Raw genomic sequence first — 19,565 nt, 5'->3', positions numbered from 1 at the left:
ATTTTATACAAGCTATTTCAACTAAATGTTTTTGAGGTATTACAAGCAATTATTGATGTAGTTTTATCTACTTTCTTTTTCATTTTTTTTTCGAGTCTGCTTACTTGTATACAAATGAATTATTATGTAATTATCAATTTTGTATTTATGCTTATATGATAAACTTAATAATATATTTTAGAAAGAAAGGAATACACAATAAAAGTAACAGATTATGTAGCTCAGCAAAATATAAAGGTACCTAGTGCATATCCATAATATAAATGCATATCTGATAATAACTTTATCACGGATAGCCATGTCTCCAAACCCCATCCCCATATCAACGTTGTATGGCTAAACAAAAATGTATTTCATTCCTGGAGTAAAATGGCAAAGTACTGAAATTCAGGATTTATATGATGCCTAGAGGCTGTGAAAATAATTCAGCAATGGTTCCCACAATATTTGAAACCTTATATTTGAGTTATTAATTGAGTAACAGATCTTTTCTAAATTTGAGTGGGACATAATGTCCCTCAGCCACTGAGCATGGGTGGGCAGGGCAGCATCCTTCCATCTAAGCAGTATGGCACATCTGGTCAAAAGAAAGGCAAAAGACAGAATACAACATCTGATTGGAGTTAAGGAACATCATCCTCTCCAGTTGTACCAAAAGGATTGACCAAAAGATTAGGATCTAGATTTTGAAACACATCCCTCTAGTTGTTTTCAAGGCTAGGACAAGCGCAGAATATGGATTAAGGAAGCCTCTCCTCTCTTACATTTATCACAACAAAAAATTACATCTGAATAGATGCGAGATAATTTAACTTTAGACATGTGGGCCCTATGTACGTTTAAATCGTAACAAACAATGATGAGCACATAAAGATGTAAAATTACCCAACTTAAAAACTGAATCCCAAAGCTCATCTGATAGTGAAAGGTTTAAATCCTGTTCCCTGGCATTTTAAATTTTAACTAGAGGGACATGTCTCAAACCTACCATCTTATCATAGATATTAAACCTTTGCGAGAAAGTTATAAACTAAATAATACATCAACAATGTTCACAGCAGGTGCTCCAGGGAAATCAGATATCTGAGATTGAAAATAAATCCTAATTTTCAAATATTTGAAATAAAATGAGTATTTGGCAAATTTAACTTTTCAGAAAGCTGTTTAAATGATGCAAAACTGTTTTCAATACAAGAGAAAAACCATGAAGTCCAAAATGTTTTCGGAACACTGCACCCACACTCTCACAGTCTGTCTGACAACAGGATTGTCGATTGATGTATTTAAAGAGTCAGGAAGTGAGGATGCAAGAAGTTCTTAAAATGGAAATGTTTTTAGCAGAGATCATTGCTACCCATACTGGATGGTCCACTCAGTTATGAAAATGCAGCCAAAACATAAGGTTATGCATAATGACTGCCCAATAATAAAATCTGAAATTAGGTAGCTCCATCCATCCATTCCTTTTTGAAGATAGACTTTATTTAGATGAGGGTGCTTACCCTTCCATATATAAGACTGTAAAGCTGAATCAAGTGAACCAAAAAAAATGATTTGGGAATGATAATTAATATAGATTGAAAAAGATTTAAAAATTTAAATAGGATATTCATTTTGATAGAATTAATACAACCTACCAGAGATATAGACAGGGATAACCATTGGGTTAAGGACTGTTTCACAGGCTTTAATAAAGTGAGGGCATTTTCTCTAAAAATATACTTATGATTCTTTGTAACTGTAATACCAAGATAAGTAAATTGATTTCTCTCATTCTTAAAAGGAAGACTAGTATACATAGATGCAGGTGTATTCAAAGGGAGAAGTTCGCTTTAATGCAGGTTTAATCAATATCCTGGAAACTAAATTGGGAAAATAATGACTGCATGGGAGGTAAGGAGGCATTGGAAAATCATCAGCTTAAAGAGAAACCATGTTCAATTCCCTTCCTAGAAATCCTTGAAATATCCTCGCACTCTCAAAATGAAATCACTAATAGCTCTATGGCCAAATCAAAAAGTAATGGATTTAGTGGACACCCTTGACAGGTTCTCCATTGAAGATTGAAAGGTTGTGACTGTTGAAAGTTATTAAGAATTGAAGTAGGTCATGAATACTGTAATTTAATCCATGTAATCCATGGTCCAAAAATTATTTTTTTTTCTAAGAACACAAATAATTACATCCACTCCACCCAATAAAATGCTTTCTCTGCATCTAATGAAATAAAACATTCACGAATGTAGGAGGAGAATTCAGTACGATCTTTACTTTTCTATGCACACTTTGTTAAATGATGCTGGGAGATTACCCTGCTTAAATAAATCAGATAACACAAAATCTAATTGAGGTCAAAACAAATGAGAAATTATTTTAAAATCTCCACGGGAAACCCACTGGATCTTGGAGATTTTCCAGATTGCAATGTAGAAATAGTAGCAGTTATTTCCTCTTGCGATATAGGCTCATCAAATTTTGTTTGGTTATCAGAAGAAAGAATGGGAATGTTTAAGTCATCCAAGGAACTCTTCATCTAACTGCTATAATTTGTGAATTCAGAATTATAAGGTAGGAATAAAATTTCCTGAATGTGTCATTTATCTCAGAGTGATCTGTAGTAATGTTACCATTATCCATTCGAATCTTTGTGATTTGCCGTTTGTCTTCAACTGATTAGTTAAAAGCTTACCAGATTTGTCACCATGAATATAAAACTGACTCATACTCTTCAAAAGTTGGCATTCAATCAGGTACATTGAAAATACATCAAATTTAGTTCAAAGTTCAACTCACTTTTTATATAATTCAGGATTTTTAAATTAAGCATTTTGTTGATCTATTTGTTTAACTTGATTATCTATTGACCGTCCTTTTTATTTTCATCATGAAGGAAATAAATTACCCCCTGAGAAAAGCTTTAAAAGCATCTCAAACAACCAAACTGGAAGTTTTTAATGAAGTACTTGTATGAAAGGAAATAGTTATCTGCTCCTCCATAAATTTCACCAAGTCATTATCTGATCCCAATGTCTTTTTTATCTGAGGCAGTCAGGAGTGTTCATAGATAATATTACTATACTCTGATAATCACAAAAGTGTGTCAGTGGGATCAATTGATTATCAATAAGAAAACCAATAAGTGTGATGAACATGTGAAATGAAAGAATTCTCTCGATAAAGAAAACAGCAGACATCAGGAACTCCATAATTTGATTTTTAAAAATGAATTAATTAATGAGGCTGATTTACACACTGTAGCAGGGTTAAGAGACGAACAATCCAAAGCAGGGTCTAACCAATAATTAAAATCCCCATTAAGCAGCAGGAAGTATAAACTCAAGTCTGGTAGGGGAAAAATGTTCAATAAACCCCACATCATCTATATTAGGAGCATAAGCAGTAGCAAAAACTATTATTTTATTATACAATGTCCATAAAACATTGACATTGCAACCAATTCTATCTGATACAACACTGTGATGAACAAAAGGAACATTTTAATTAATAAGAATCAAGACCTCTATGGTTTTAGCCTGGAAAGAACCAGGAAAATGCTGCCCCTATACCTTGTCATAAGGCAAGAATGATCACAACCATATTTTTTGTAAAAATACAATTATGGCCTTAAGTTGTTTAATACATAAAAACATTTTCCTTCCCTTGGATGGTTCAATCCTTTTACATTCCAACTAAGTAAACTAATAAAGTTATCCATATATTTTAGTTAATAATGTAAGTTGATTAGCACAAATCATATCCAAACTCCCAGTATCAGACTTGAGGCAAAAATTTGAAACTAGTAATGAATTAAAGATAAACCATAAAGGCTTACGCAGACTCCTAAAGCCATAACAACCTTAATAAAACCAACCCCCACCCTTCCACCCCCTTCCCTCTGACCCCAACACCAGATAGCTGCTAAAGACATCAACAGAAAATTCTTCAAAATAATCATTTTCACCCAAACATATCTTCCTGCTGGACATATTATGTCTAGCTCCATTCTTATTAATGTAAATATATTCCACACTTCCAAATGATACATAATTCTGTTAAGACTACAACCATGTAAAAAATATATAAAATATCTCATGGAGTTTTCAAAAGTATATAATAAAGTAGAAATATAAACCATTATTACTGAGAGAAAAAATAAATGTATAATTCTCACCTTTCTTTTTGTAAAAATGTAATAGCCCAGTGAATTTAATACAAAGAAAAATATTTATATGACTACAACTCAAGTGCAGTTATTACCCCATAAACTGTTGCAAAAACAAAGAAAGAAAACCAGTCCTCACCCAACAAATAAATACAACAAGTGTTAGAAACCTCAAAATTAATTATAGTCAATCAGCTTCAGTCACCACATAGAAATTCACATTTGGTGTGATGTAGTAGGGAGACCATCTAGGTAATTCCCAGCTTCTTCAACTGACTGTAGCCACTTCATATGTTCATTGGGAAAGGTAATGCAGAGACACGTGGGATGCAACATTGAAGGCTTGGAACAATGCTTATACCACTCCAACATTACATCTTTGTATTATGCACGCTGATTCAAAGCTTTGGGACAGTAATCCTCTACAATCCTGATTTTCTGGCCATGACCATCAAGTTTCCCTCTTTGACGAGCTTCAAGAATCAGAGAATCATTTATTTGCTATTGATGTAGCCAAAGAATGACCGAGTGCAGTCTCTGCCCTGGACCCATCTCAGGTATTAATGAACAGTGAGCTCTATCAATCTATGGTGGAGAAGGGAGCAGCTCCTTCCTAAAAAAAAACATGCAAAGCAACTCTGTAGATTCAGCCAAGCATAGAATTCGTAGATTTTGTAGTTTGCTCCTTCCTTCTAGGTCACTGACTTTTGCGTTAGCTTTAAATTGCTGTCACTTAATCTGGTGGCACACATCTTCTAATTCGTCAACATGCTCACACAAGTAGTTCAAACTGAGCTCAAAAGATGATAAACATTCACTGGATTCCTCAATTAATCTCCGGACTTGGTCAAGTTTAGCATCAAAATGATTTAAGATAACTTAAAAATTGTCAGGTAATGACTTTTTGTGGTGATCCAGTAGCTCAGAAATAGCCTCCAGTGTCCAATTAGTTGGCACTTCTTTCTTCCCTGATTTACCACTTCTTGTAGCCATTTTAATGTAAGGGAAGAAAAGGAAAGAGTTTGGTTGTAAAATAAAGAACTAAATCGGTGGAAGAAATGTAATGAAAGCAGGAGTATCTGTTTGTGTCTGCTACACCATACTGCAGCCAACCAGAAGTCCCACTCATTATCTAAAAGTATATGAAAACATTTCCTCATAAAGTAGTCATTGGATTTTCAAAGACTATCTCAGTTGTTTCGTCTAAATTATGCATGTATACTATCTTGTTTTTCATTTGGACATAAACCTTTATTCTTAACAGAGAAAGAAACTGTTAAAATCAAGCAAAAACAGATACAGTTTTTGACTAACCATCTTAAGAAACTCAAATATCAAAATCGTTACATAGGTATTCAACATGAACATCAGCAATCTGGACCAATATGGTTTGTCTTCCGTGCAAGCAGCATTCAAGATTCTCTGAGCCACGAGACCCCACATTTCAGAACTTTTATTTTCTGTGCAGAGGTTATGTAAGGAAGGTTTTCGGTTTTTCTCTCTGATCTGACTATTTTGCTTTTATCCTAAATATCTTCATCCTATCAATCTAAACAACCCAATTACTGCAAATAACCTGCGCCTATCAATTCTATTCCAGCTCTTCATAATTTTAGACTCTAAAATTAAAGTAGATTGAAGATGCTGTCATAAGATCAGCACCTTCAGATGGAATTAATAATGCTATATAGACCCATGCTTTTTGTCTCCTGGGCTGCAAAACAATTTCTTCTGGAGTTCCTGCGGGTCTTATTCGATTTAAACAACATTGTATTTGAACATGGTTTATTGGAATGGCTGCTAATATCCCACTGGAAGCCATCACAGCAGCTTTGTAGAATAATAAGCATTTCTCTGGTAAATTGTTGCTGTTATTGAAGTACTGGTTTGCCATACCTGACATTCTCAGTGGGTAAATTGCTTCTACACTAGCTGTTGCTTAGGGCTGGTGATGATTAGACACATAATTTAGCCAGTAATTTCTTTTTGAATTCTCATACACTTTTCCACTTCTTCTGTGAAATGTATTTGCAAGGGAAGAAATGAAGTGCATTGTTTGAGTCTCAAGGGTGAATATTCTTTGTGTGGATGCTCGATCCCAGACATAAACTTGTTCAGGAATGAGTACCTTTTGATGAAATTACAAAATGGCTTCCTTCAGATTATCCCCTGGTTACAATTATGAAATAAAATGTTTTTTTTAATGTGCAATATTCTGCTTTCAGTATCAGCGTCCAAAAGTGGCTCAGTGCCTGTGTCTTCAAATAATTGAGGTGCTAAAGGGTCTCTGAAGCAGAAAAATTGGTGTTCCAAAGTGCAATGTTGTTTTCATTCTGTTAAATGTGTGAAAGAGTGGACACTGTGATTGCTTACCTTTGAAGAGGGTCTGTGGATTTTGGATTAGTAAAATTTTAATTACCAATCCCCTCTGACAACAAGCAGTGCACAGGGTGGAATCAAACTCTTGCTGGAGATTATAAATATTGCTTAAAACAACAACCAGCTTTCACTGAACAGATGCTGATTGTGAACTTGTTGCAATCAAGGTCTGTTGAGATAAATCCTGAAACTGTTAAAAGCTTCAGCAGCATCTTTCCTGGCTGCAGGACACTGGATGTTTGCTAAATGACCTTTGTGGACACTGTGCAGAATCATCAAGAGAATAGCGTTAGGGTTAGGAGTATAGCAAATGCCTTTTCCACTGATATTAGTTAAAATATAAACTAGAGGACATGGATTTGGGGTGAAAAGGGAAAAGTTGAAGCAGAACTTTATGGGGAATTTCTTCACACAGAGTGTGGTGGGAGTGTGGAACTAGCTGCCAGCTGAAGTGGTGAATGTGGGCCTGATTTTAACATTTTAGAAAAATTTGGACAGGTACAGGATGGGAGGGGTATGGAGGGATATGGAATGGGTGCAGGTCAGTGAGATTAGATATGTTAATAGCTCAGCACAGTTTGAAAGGGCCAAATGGCTTGTTTCTGTGCTGTAATGTTCTCTGGTTCCATGGTTCAAGGAGAAGGCAGGGGAATGGGGTTGATAAGAAAAATACATGAGGAATGCTGACACTTGAAAGTGATTAAAGCCTATTAATCACAACTCTCTGTCTGATTCTGGTTGGTTGGTAGTACAGGAGTTAAACAAGAAAGTCAGCAGATGCTGCGAGAAACCCTGAAGATCATGCAGGATCTATAGAAAGTAAATGGTAACCAATGATTTGGGCCTGTGCCATTTGTCAAGGTGTGAACCAAAAGCAGGTAGTGCCTGAATAACAAGGGAAAGGGGAGGGATTGGATCACAGGCTAACAGTTAAGTGGCCATTATGACCTCCACTCCCTGCCCCTTCCTCCCTCCTTTCCTACCGTCCCCCTCTCTCTCAGCTCTTTATTCAGTTGCCTGCCTGTTTTCTTTGCTCATGCCTTGATGAAGGGCCCAGGCCCAAAATTTTGGTCAGCCTTTACTTCCTATCAATACAGTGTGACCTGCTGAGTTTCTCCAGCACGTTGGAGTGACTTTCTTTTCCGTGGCCAGATTTCACCCTGTACCACTAAGCCTTGGCAGAATTGCTGAAGTACAAAATCTCCAGTCCAGAATTAAGCCCACTTTGATGGAAGTGATAAGATTGTACTGAAAATAATACATGACCATTTTGAATACAAAGCACGATACTGAAAACTAAATGCATGATTCAACTGATTCATGATATATTTCTGAACATCATCACAAGTCCTGCAGAATTTAACTTCGATGCCTCTAATGTTACTGGTCAGTGAAGGTGACTTCAGTTGAAGTATCAGGACAACAGTTTATTCCATTTTTTTAAAAAAAGGCTTTCTTCAAATTATTATCTCACGTAAAGAATTTTGCATTAATATTACAAAGAACAGAGGCACCCTTATGCAATGATTAATTCTAAGGAGATTTTAATCTTGCTGTTTAAGATGAAATTGAAAAACCTTGAATACAAGAGTCATAAAAAGTATATTTGCTTTGAGTTTTGATTCATGGCAACAGAACAAAAATAACAATAAAGCAACAATATCAAAATGGGGTGTGATTAAAAGATAATTAAGATGCTGATAGCCAGTATCACCTGAAGGATGGCCAGCTTTGCTGTTAGATTGGCCCTTGATCTATCCCTACAGATGGAGGATGTCCCTAATGTGAAGCCTGGCTTCCATGTGCTTGAACACTTGCCCTGCAATTCACTAGACTCTGATTATTTGGAAATGTTAGAACTACAGAAACAGGCCCTTCAGCCCATCTAGTCTGTGGCAAACTATTATTCTCCTTAGCCTCACTGACCTGAACCCGAGCCATAGACCTCCATACCTCTCCCATCTATGGCGCTATCGACACCTTTCTTAAGTGTCAAGATCGAGCCTGCATTCACCACATCAGCTGGTCGTTTCTTCCACACTGTCTCCACTCTCTGTGTGAAGACATTTCCCCCAATGTTCCCTTTAAACATTTCGCATTTTCAATCCATATCCAATGTCTTCTAGTTCTTGTCTCACCTCACCTCAGTGAGAAAAGCCTGCTTGCATTTACTTTATCTGCACCCCTCATAATTTTATATAACTCAATCAAAACTCCCCTCATTCTTCTATGCTCCAGCGAATAACTTTTTTACCTGTAACTCAGTTCCTCAAGTCCTGGCAACATTGTTGTAATTTTTTTTTTATTGGCTGGAAGAGATGAATGTGAAATGTGGTCATCTCAACCCAAAAACCTGGGCTCTTCACTCCGACTCGTCAACACTGAACAAGTTGTCCGTGGGAGCAAATTGGATTCACCTGCATTTGGCCCATATCCTCTCGCCCTTTCCTTCCCACGTGATTGTCTAAATGTCTTATACATTGTAATTGTTAAAGAATTTGCTCATTGTCCCCTTTAAATCTTTCCCCTCTGAACTTAAACCTGTGGCCTCTAGATTATTCTCTCCTAGCTTGGGGAAAAATCTGTAACTATTCACCTTATCTATATCATTTTTAACTTGTCTAGAATCCCCATGATTTTGTATATATCTATAATGGCACTCCCCAGCCTCCTACACTCCAGAGAAAAATGAAGCTGCTCCTTGTAACACAAACCCTCCAGTCCTGATATTTTTTTTGAACGCTTTTCTGTTTAATCTGTCTATCCCTACAGACATACTCCATGCTGGCCATTCTTCAGGTGATACTGGCCATCAGCAACACAACAGAGATGTCATCTTAATTATCTTTTAATCGCAAATGTCATCCAAATTGTTAATGTAGAAAACAAACAACTGTGGGTCTACCCTCTTACCCAGTGGTTTTCCACCACTTTCTTTCCACTCACATATCACTTTAAGTATTCCCTATGCCAAAGGTTCTCTGTGAATAGTGAGGGATTGCTTAAGGTGGTATGTGGGTGGAAAGAAAAAGTTTGAAAACCACTGTTTTAATTGTACCTCATTGACTCATTATCTGCAGTTTCATACCTCCAAAGGAAATGGGCCAATGACAATTTATCTCAAGCAAAATATTTTAGTAACAATTGGGTCTAGAGCAGTGATTCTCAGCCTTCCCTTCCCACTCACATACCACCTTAAGCAATCCTTTATGAATCACAGAGCACCAATGGCATAGGGATTACTTAAAGTGGGATATAAGTGGAAAGAAAAAAGGTTGAGAACCTCTACTCTAACACCTTTCACCAAACCAATTTTGAATTCAATTGGCAAGCTCATTCTTGGTCCCAAGCAATCTAACTTTTTAGATGACCTTGTCAAAGGCCTTGTCGAAGTTGATGTGGACAATATACCATGTCCTGCCTTTGTCGTTCTTCTTTGTTACCTCTTCAGAAACATTCCATCAAATTTCTGAGACATGACCTCTGATACGCAAAGCTACATTGGCAATCCAAAACTCAGCTCTTGCCTTTCTAAAAGCCAATAGATCCCACCTTCAGAATCCCCTCCAGTAACATCCTCACCACTTGGTTTCCATGTCTTTTTTTTTTGCACAACACAATTGGGTTCCCTTTGTGAGGCTAAGCAGTTAAAATTATGATAAAATATGAGGAAACATTAGTACCAAGGAAATATCTGGGCAAACGCAATTACACCCCTGCTCGAGCTCTCAAAATCATACTTGACTAGGGCATCAATGTCAATGTCCTGTGGGTTTCTGCAATTAGATCTAATAGGGAAATGGAATTCCATGTGGAATATTGAAATCAAATGCTTACTTTTTAGATTCAAGATTCACGTTATTTTATTGTCATATAATAAAATATATGTAATATGACATATTCTCTATAATCAGAGAAAACGAATCAAAAGAGAATCCCTTCAGAGCCCTTGAGTTCTGTTGATTCATCTGCAGTGCTCCCACAGCCACTGCTGCCACACAGACCTCAGTCCAAACCAGCAGCAACCTGAGCTCCAAATCCAAACCTCCGACGTGATCAGGAAGCCTTCAGCACCTCAGGCCGCTCAGGGGCCACTCCTGTTCTCGGCACCCTCTTGCATCCCAGTTCCGATACCTTGTACCTCCCCTCAGCCAGTCTCAAGCCAGTCCACAGCCTGGTGGATGTTATCCTTTGAACTTAGACAGCAAGTTGCTAGCAGCTCACAGCACGCGTGGGCTCGTCCTCCTTTCCAACAACCTGTGTATTCTTCAGCTGCAGTGCCCCGCCACCGTGATCACCATTGCATGTAGTGGTCTCTGCTTCTCATTCTCAGTTGGGGGAAGTTCTTCCCTGAGTCTGCAATCTCTTGAGGCCACTGCCAAACATAACCGCTGCCATCCTGGGCTCAGATTCTGCAATCACAGGATTTTAATATAAAACACCATTGGCTCCTTTAACAGGTTATTTAAAGAATATACGAAGCTATCAATAGTTGGACTGGGCAGTTGAACCCCATAGACCAGCATTATGTCTCCGGTCCTCGCTGCCATTAATTTTTGTTGTTAAGGGCAAAAGTAATTTACTGAGTGGTCAAAAGTGAATTAATAGCCTGAAATATAACAAAAAAAGTATTAATTAATGTCACTCTCACATGGTTCTTGAATATATTCATTGGAGAATATTGCTTCTAAATGTATTAGATCAATAATTAGAGAATTACTCCAATAATATGTGGTTGAACTGCACTGATTTAGTGAGATGGATTAGAACTGAAGTTAGAACTGGATCTCATAAACATGCGGGTGATTTCAACTCAGAAGAGATATTGTGTTAGGTATTGAATTATTATTGAATTCTGTTCTGTGTGGAGCCCACGGGAGATGGGGGTGGGGCGGTGTGGCCTTTCATTGAGCCACAATGCTGCTATAGCCGGGCAGTGGGGCAGTGGATCAGCTCACGATTGAATGGCAGGGAAGACTCAATGAGCTGAATAGCTTATTTCTTCTTCGGTTTTATGGTCGAAAATTATGTTGCTTGAAGAATGGAAGAGGGAAGCAGGAGAGGGGAAAAGAAGTGGATACCTGTTTTACAGAGTATGCCTTTGGCCCATTGAGTCTGCTCTGCCATTCAATGAGACCATGGCTGATCTGAAGATAGACTCATCTCCTTTTCCCCGTATCCCAATTCACCACCCTCTGGGAAAAGCAGTTCCTCCTCATCTCCTTCCTAAATCTGCGACACTGAATTTTGAGGCTACGTCCCCTAGTTGTGGACTCCCCTACAAGTAGAAACAATATACCTTCCTCCATCTTATCTATGCCTTTCATAATTGTATACGTTTCTATAAGATCCCCTCTCATTCTTCTAAATTCCAGCAAGTACAGTCCCAACTGACTCAGTCTCACCTCATAGGCTAAACACTTCATCTCTGGAATCAATTTGGTGAAAATCATCTGCACCGCATCCAAAGCTCCTTCCTCGAGAAAGGAGATCAGAACTGCATGCAGTCCTTCAGATGTGGCCTCACCAGTACATTGTACGGTTGCAGCATAACCAACCTGCACTTAAATTCCATCCCTCTAGCAATGAAGACCAACATTCCATTTGCCTTTTTAATAGCCTGCTGAACCTGCAAATAAATCTTTTGTGATTCCTGCACATAAATCTTTTGCGATTCTTGCACAAGCTCTTCTTTTTTTTTTGAAATTTATTTATAGTATCTCCATACATTCATTTCAAATTGACTTAGTATAATATTACATAATAGATACTAAATAATTTTCAAATTTTCACCCCCCCCCCACCTCCCCTAACCCCTTAGGAAACCACCTTGTGGTGGTTAATTCCCAAAAACCCAAATGGGTGTGGTATAAACCACAAGTGGCATATGACTTTCGGGAGCAGAAGTACCACTCCCTCCCCCCCCCCCCCCCCCAGGCAGACAAAATACACGTATAAACCGAAAAATCATCATTTCTTATATCCATAAAACCCCGGTCCATCAATTTAACCAATCTTATTCATAAACTCTTTTTTTTGAAAATCCAAACTTGATATTAAATTTTGCACCCTTTCCACCCTCCCAACACTGAATTAAACATTGTTTACAATCAATAAAAGTTTTTTTTTAAATTTTTTTTTTCAAGTCTTCCTAAATTTCATCCACTGAATTAAAACACCTCTGAACATCCCAGTTCAACACCGAATCTTCCATTCTTCTCAGTCTCAAGTTGAATTTGTAGCTTACTTTCAAAAAAAGTTTTTTTCAAATCTTTTAAAATTTTCTTGAACATAATTCCTTCGGTCTTGATCTTCTAAAGCATCAATGTTATTCATAAGTTCTTTCTTCTGTGTTTCCCAATTTAATACCAAATTTTCCACTTTGTCAATCTTCTCAATGTTAAGTTGAAATTATTGTTTATTTTCAAGAAAAACTTATTCAAAATTGTTAACTCTTCTTGGACATTGCTCCTTCGACTTTAATTTTATAAATCATCAATCTTGTTCATAGTTTATTTCTACTGAATTTCCAAATTTAATAATAAAGTTTCCGTTTTTTCCAATTTTCTCAATATTAAACTGATCTTGTTGTTTAGTTTAAAAAAAACCTTTTCAAAACTATTAAAATCTGTTTGCAATGTATGCATACTCACAGATAATAAATTCACTCTTCCAATATTCCATCCAAAAAAAAATTCTGATAAACCTTATTGGAGGTCAAGGAGTTCCATATATATGTTTATCTTCAGAAAATATTTCAAATATTTCAAATCAACATTTGTCGCCATCTTTCAAAAAGGAGTCCTAAATCAACTTTAATAAGTTCTGTTCTTGAGAAAATTCCAGCACCAACTCCGGCTCTGTCTGGGCAAATAGGTCAAATTTCTTCCAAAGTCAAAGAATGTAATTTTGTTCTGTATTTATAGATACTAAATTCATCCTTCCGATATTCCATCAAAAAAAAAATCACTAATACACTTTAATGTTATCTGGATTTTTAAAACTCACGGGCAACCAATGCCAATTACTGCAATTTATCTTCATAAAACATTTCAAATCAATATTCATCACCATCTTTCAGAGGGGTGTCCAAGGCCAGCTTATCCGACAGTCCAATTAATGAGCTCCGTTCTTAAGAAAATTCCAGCCTTGACTCCGTGGTTCTGTCTGGGCAAGTAGGCCGAGTTTCTTCCAAAGTCGGAGAGTGTAGTTTTGTTCTGTATTTGAACTCTATTTTCCTTAATCTTTGTTGCCATTTTAAACTAAAAACAATTGATAAACAAAACAAAGACTTTTAACAGAAAAGAAATATTCTTAAAACGGGTATTTATATAACTGCCTGGGGGAGACCGGGAATGCACGTCCGCTCCCTACACCATCTTGCCACTCCCCCCTTGCACAAGCTCTTCCATGTCCTCCACAGCAGCATGCTGCAATCGCATGCCATTTAAATAGTATTCTGATCTGCCATTTTTCCTTCCAAAGTGGTTAACCTCACATTTTCCAACATTGTACTCCATCTGCCAGCAATTTCCCACTCAATTAATTTATCTATGTCTGTCTGCAGACTCTTCACATCCTTTTCCACTCAATATAGTGTCATCATCAAACTTAGATACTTTACATTCTGTCCCTCTTCAAGATCGTTTAGGTATATTGTGAAGAGTTGCAGGCCCTTCAGTGACCCCTGCAGCACCCCCTTCACCACTAATTGCCAGCCAGAAAAACATCCCTGTATCTCAACTGTTATATAATCAGGATAATATATCCACTTAAGAATACACCCTTCTCACTGTAGTAACCATAGGGCCCCACTATGGGGCGTGTGTGTGTGTGTGTGTGTGTGTGTGTGTGTGTGTGTGTGTGTGTGTGTGTGTGTGTGTGTGTGTGTGTGTGTGTGTGTGTGTGTGTGTGTGTGTGTGTGTGTGAACAGTTTCCTGAGATGGTGGAAGGCATCAGTAAGTAAAGTCTCTTTTATTAATTGAATCTTGCATCTCTAAGTTATTTAAAAAGCCTCCCATATAACACAGAGATATAGTATGGTGGCAGCGGTATAAGAAAACAAGAAAAAATCAATAAAATTAATTGCAAGTCACTGAAATATGAATGGGAAGAAGATAAAAAATATTACTGGGAAAGAATTGGCTGGAGCAATAGCAGTTCACCCAGTGATGGACTGGGAGGCTGAAGACATTGTTGAATCATTTAAAAAGTTTCAGCAGAAGTGAAATTTAGCATTCAAAAGCTATTTTAAAAATGTAAAAGCAGAGGAGAAGGTCAGTTCTATACTTCTCTGGCCAGGTAAGTGAGACCTTGACTTATTTAATAGCTGGAAGCATAAGGAGGTGGAGAAAAATTATTCAGATCGGATATTTGTAAAGTTTGCTTTTCACCTTGAACCCAGGTCTAATCGTAGAAATAAACACGATGAGTTTCAAGTCTTAACGCAAGAGACTGATAAAACTGTTGATAACTTCCTCACTAGACTAAAAATTGTTGCTGCAAAATTCAGGTTTAAGGATATAGAGGAAAGGTTATTTGATTAACAAATATAGGCGAGGAAGAGACAAACGAGATGTGCTCCACACCAGGGTCATGACCAGCATGGAATGCCACACTGACCACCGGCTTTTTCGCAGCAAGCTCAACCTTCACTTCAAGCCAAAGTTCAAGAACAGTGGAGCCCCCAGAAGGAGGTTCAATGTTGGAAACTTGCAGTCAGACGTAGTGAGAGGAAACTTTCAGGCAAATCTCCAAGCAAAGCTCGAGGATGCAAACTGCCTCATGGACACGTCTCCTGAAACCCTCTGGGATCAGCTGAAAACAGCCATACTGCAATCCACTGAAGAGGTACTGGGCTTCTCTTCCAGGAAAAACAAGGACTGGTTTGACGAAAACAACCAGGAAATCCAGGAGCTGCTGGCAAAGAAACGATCTGCTCACCAGGCTCACCTTGCAAAGCCTTCCTGGCCAGAGAAAAAATGAGCCTTCCATCTCGCATGCAGCCACCATCAGCGCAAACTCTGGGAGATTCAAAATGAGTGGTGGACTAGCCTCGCCAAACGAACCCAGCTTAGCGCCGACATTGGCGACTTCAGGGGTTATTATGAGACACTAAAGGTGGTGTACGGCCCCTCAACACAAGTCCAAAGCCCTCTGCACAGCACAGATGGCGAAGTCCTCCTCAGTGACAAGATCTCCATCCTCAATAGATGGTCAGAAGACTTCCAATTCCTTTTCAGTGCCAACTGCTCAGTCCAAGAATCCGCCCTGCTCTAGCTCCCTCAACAACCCTTGAGGCTAGAGCTGGATGAGGTCCTTACCTGGGAAGAGACATATAAGGCAATTGAACAACTGAAAAGTGGCAAAGCAGCAGGTATGGATGAAATCCCCCCAGAGGTCTGGAAGGCTAGTGGCAAAGCTCTGCATACCAAACTGCATGAGTTTTTCATGCTCTGCTGGGAACAAAGAAAGCTGCCTCAGGACCTTTGTGATACCATCATCATCACCCTGTACCAAAACAAAGGTGAGAAATCAGACTGCTCAAACTACAGGGGAATCACGATGCTCTCCATTGCAGGCAAAATCTTCGCTAGGATTCTCCTTAATAGACTAATACCTAGTGTCCCCGAAAATGTCCTCCCAGAATCACAGTGTGGCTTTCATGCAAACAGAGGAACTACTGACATTGTCTTTGCCCTCAGACAGCTCCAAGAAAAGTGCAGAGAACAAAACAAAGGACTCTACATCACCTTTGTTGACCTCGCCAAAGCCTTCGACACCGTGAGCAGGAAAGGGCTTTGGCAAATATTAGAGCGCCTTGGATGCCCCCCAAAGTTCCTCAACATGGTTATCCAACTGCACAAAAACCAACAAGGTCGGGTCAGATACAGCAATGAGCTCTCTGAACCCTTCTCCATTGACAATGGTGTAAAGCAAAGCTGCGTCCTCGCACCAACCCTCTTTACTATCTTCTTCAGCATGATGCTGAAATAAGCCATGAAAGACCACAACAATGAAGACGCACGGTACCGCACGGATGGCAGACTCTTCAATCTGAGGCACCTGCAAGCTCACACCAAGACACAAGAACAACTTGTCTGTGAACTACTCTTTGCAGACGATGCTGCTTTAGTTGCCCATTCAGAGCCAGCTGTCCAGCGCATGATGTCCTGTTTTGCGGAAACTGCCAAAATGTTTGGCCTGGAAGTCAGCCTGCAGAAAACTGAGGTCCTCCATCAGCCAGCTCCCCACCATGACTACCAGCCCCCCCCACATCTCCATCGGGCACACAGAACTCAGAATGGTCAACCAGTTTACCTACCTCGGCTGCACCATTTCATCTGATACAAGGATCGACAAAGAGATAGACAACAGACTCACCAAGGCAAATAGCACCTTTGGAAGACTACACAAAAGAGTCTGGAAAAACAACCATCTGAAGAAACACACAAAGATCAGCATGTACGGAGCCATTGTCGTACCCACGCTCCTGTTTGGTTCTGAATCATGGGTCCTCTACCGGCATCACCTATGGCTCCTAGTACACTTCCATCAGCGCTGTCTCCGCTTCATCCTCAACATTCATTGGAATGACTTAATCACCAACATCGAAGTACTCGAGGTGGCAGAGTCCACAAGTATCGAATCCATGCTGCTGAAGACCCAACTGCGCTGGGTGGGTCACGTCTCCAGAATGGAGGACCATCACCTTCCCAAGATCGTGTTCTATGGCGAGCTCTCCACTGGCCACCGAGACAGAGGTGCACCAAGGAAGAGGTACAAGGACTACTTAAAGAAATCTTTTGGTGCCTGCCACATTGACCACTGCCAGTGGGCTGATATCGCCTCCAACCGTGCATCTTGGTCCCTCACAGTTCAGCGGGCAGCAACCTCTATTCAAGAAGACCGCAGAGCCCACCTCACTGACAAAAGACAAAGGAGCAGAAACCCAACACCCAACCCCAACCAACCAATTTTGCCTTGCAACCGCTGCAACCGTGCCTGCCTGTCCCGCATTGGACTTGTCAGTCACCAACGAGCCTGCAGCAGACATGGACATACCCCTCCATAAATCTTCGTCCGTGAAGCCTAGCCAAAGAGAGAAAGAAGATAGGGGAGTGCCCATCCTGAAGCACAAAAGTCTCTTGTAGGGGAGGATAGCTTCAAGCTGGCCGCAGGTATCGATGCAGCCAGAGCCTTCGAAGCCATGAGGATGCAAATGAAATCCTTATCTATACCGACTCACCCACAGCAAAGAGAAGGAAGGGTTGTTGCTATAAAGAACACAATCAGAAAAATGCAAACCCCCCAAGATCTGCAGGAAGTGCGACAGACTGCACCCCCTCAATGACTGAAACAAATGCCCCGCATACAGTTCTGAATGTAGAGCCTGTGGTAAAGCAAACAACTCCGCGAAAATGTGCAAGTCTGATATGAAGAAAACATAATACCAGTGAAGAAAAAAGTCAAGAAGAAGATCCATCACATAAAAGAAAACAACAATGAGGACTCCAGCACCCAGATATTGGACATAGAATCCATACATCTTCACAAGATGTCGGGTGAGTTGAAAGAAGGAAGTAAGTTTCACACAAGGATCCAAATACAGAGGACAGTCCAGAACAAGGCTACGATATTTAACCTAAAGGTGAATCTGGATACTGGATCACAAAGCAACATCCTTCCACTCAGACTCTACTGCCAGATGTTCCCAGAGAACATAATAAAAGGGGTATCCAAAAGACGGTGCATTGGAAACAGCAAATGTCACATTAGTGGCCTATGGTGAACCCATGATCAAGCAGCTAAGGAGAGCTAAGATCAATGGCTGCCATAAGGGAAAAAACATCCTCTGTACGTTCTACGAGGTAGATGCAGACGGACCAACTATTCTAGGTCTGGATAGCTGCCGGGGGTTGCAATTGATCTCTGTCAATTATGAGATCCAGATGAAGAAAATGTGCCAAAAATACAGAAACACATAACACAAAGAGGAAATTATTTCAACAGAAATACTTGCCAGGCCATGGAACACAGTGGGAGCAGACTTGTTCACCCCGAATCAAGAGTGGTGTTTAATAGTAGCCTGTTACTACTCTAAGTTTCCATTCATCAAAAGGGTGAAAGACCTGAGAACGTCAACTATCACCTCAGAAATGAGAGCGCTCCTTGCTAAACAAGAAATACCCAAGCAAGTAACAAGGGACAATGGAACACAGTTCATGTCACAAGAATTCAGAAAGCTGGCTGCAGAGTATGAGCTTATTATCACTACATCATCTCCATACTACCACAAAGGTCATGGGGTCATTGAAAGACAAGTGCAAACTGTGAAACGCACACTAGTTAAGTGTCACGAAACAAAAGAAGGCCCTGACCTCACTCTTCGATCATTACCAGCAACACCTTTACGGGCTGACAGGTCCTCTAGTGAGAATAATCACCCAAATCCCCTGACAGCTCTTTGGTGCTGCAGGTGGCATTCTTGTCTCTCAGATTCAGTGATACAGGCTCAATCTTAACCCCCTTGACCACATTGGTTGCCCCTTACATCCCAGAGGTGTGCTGGTTGGTGGGTTAATTGCTGAATTGGTGAAGATGGGAGCAAATATTGAACCAGCGGAGTGGCTTTGTTGAGCACCTGTTTAAATTAAGTTGTGTGAAACAGCAATGGTGTAGCCCAGGATGCAGAGCTGGATGAGATGCTCACCATAAGGGTAACTCTTCTAAAGTGTCTCCTTATCACTGTTTGGAGAGGATCACCCTGGTCAGAGGCTTTATCTGTAAACTTGGGGGAAGAGGGGTTAATTATCTCTGATGTTACTGTTCATCTTTCGGGCAGCTCCGTGGAGGAGAAGGATCCTCCAAATGCAGTGATGATTAAATGTTTTCAAAGAATGTGACTGAACATAAAGTAAAATGCTTTAAGGTTTATATATTCATGCAAGTGAAGTTTGTTCAGTCTAAGTACAGTACAGCATTCTTACCTTTAAAGCTGTTTATTCATAATACAGATACATTT

The sequence above is a fragment of the Narcine bancroftii genome, chromosome 2, assembly GCF_036971445.1.
Source record: "Narcine bancroftii isolate sNarBan1 chromosome 2, sNarBan1.hap1, whole genome shotgun sequence".
Taxonomy (NCBI): Eukaryota; Metazoa; Chordata; class Chondrichthyes; order Torpediniformes; family Narcinidae; genus Narcine; species Narcine bancroftii.
This window is presented reverse-complemented; position numbering follows the sequence as displayed.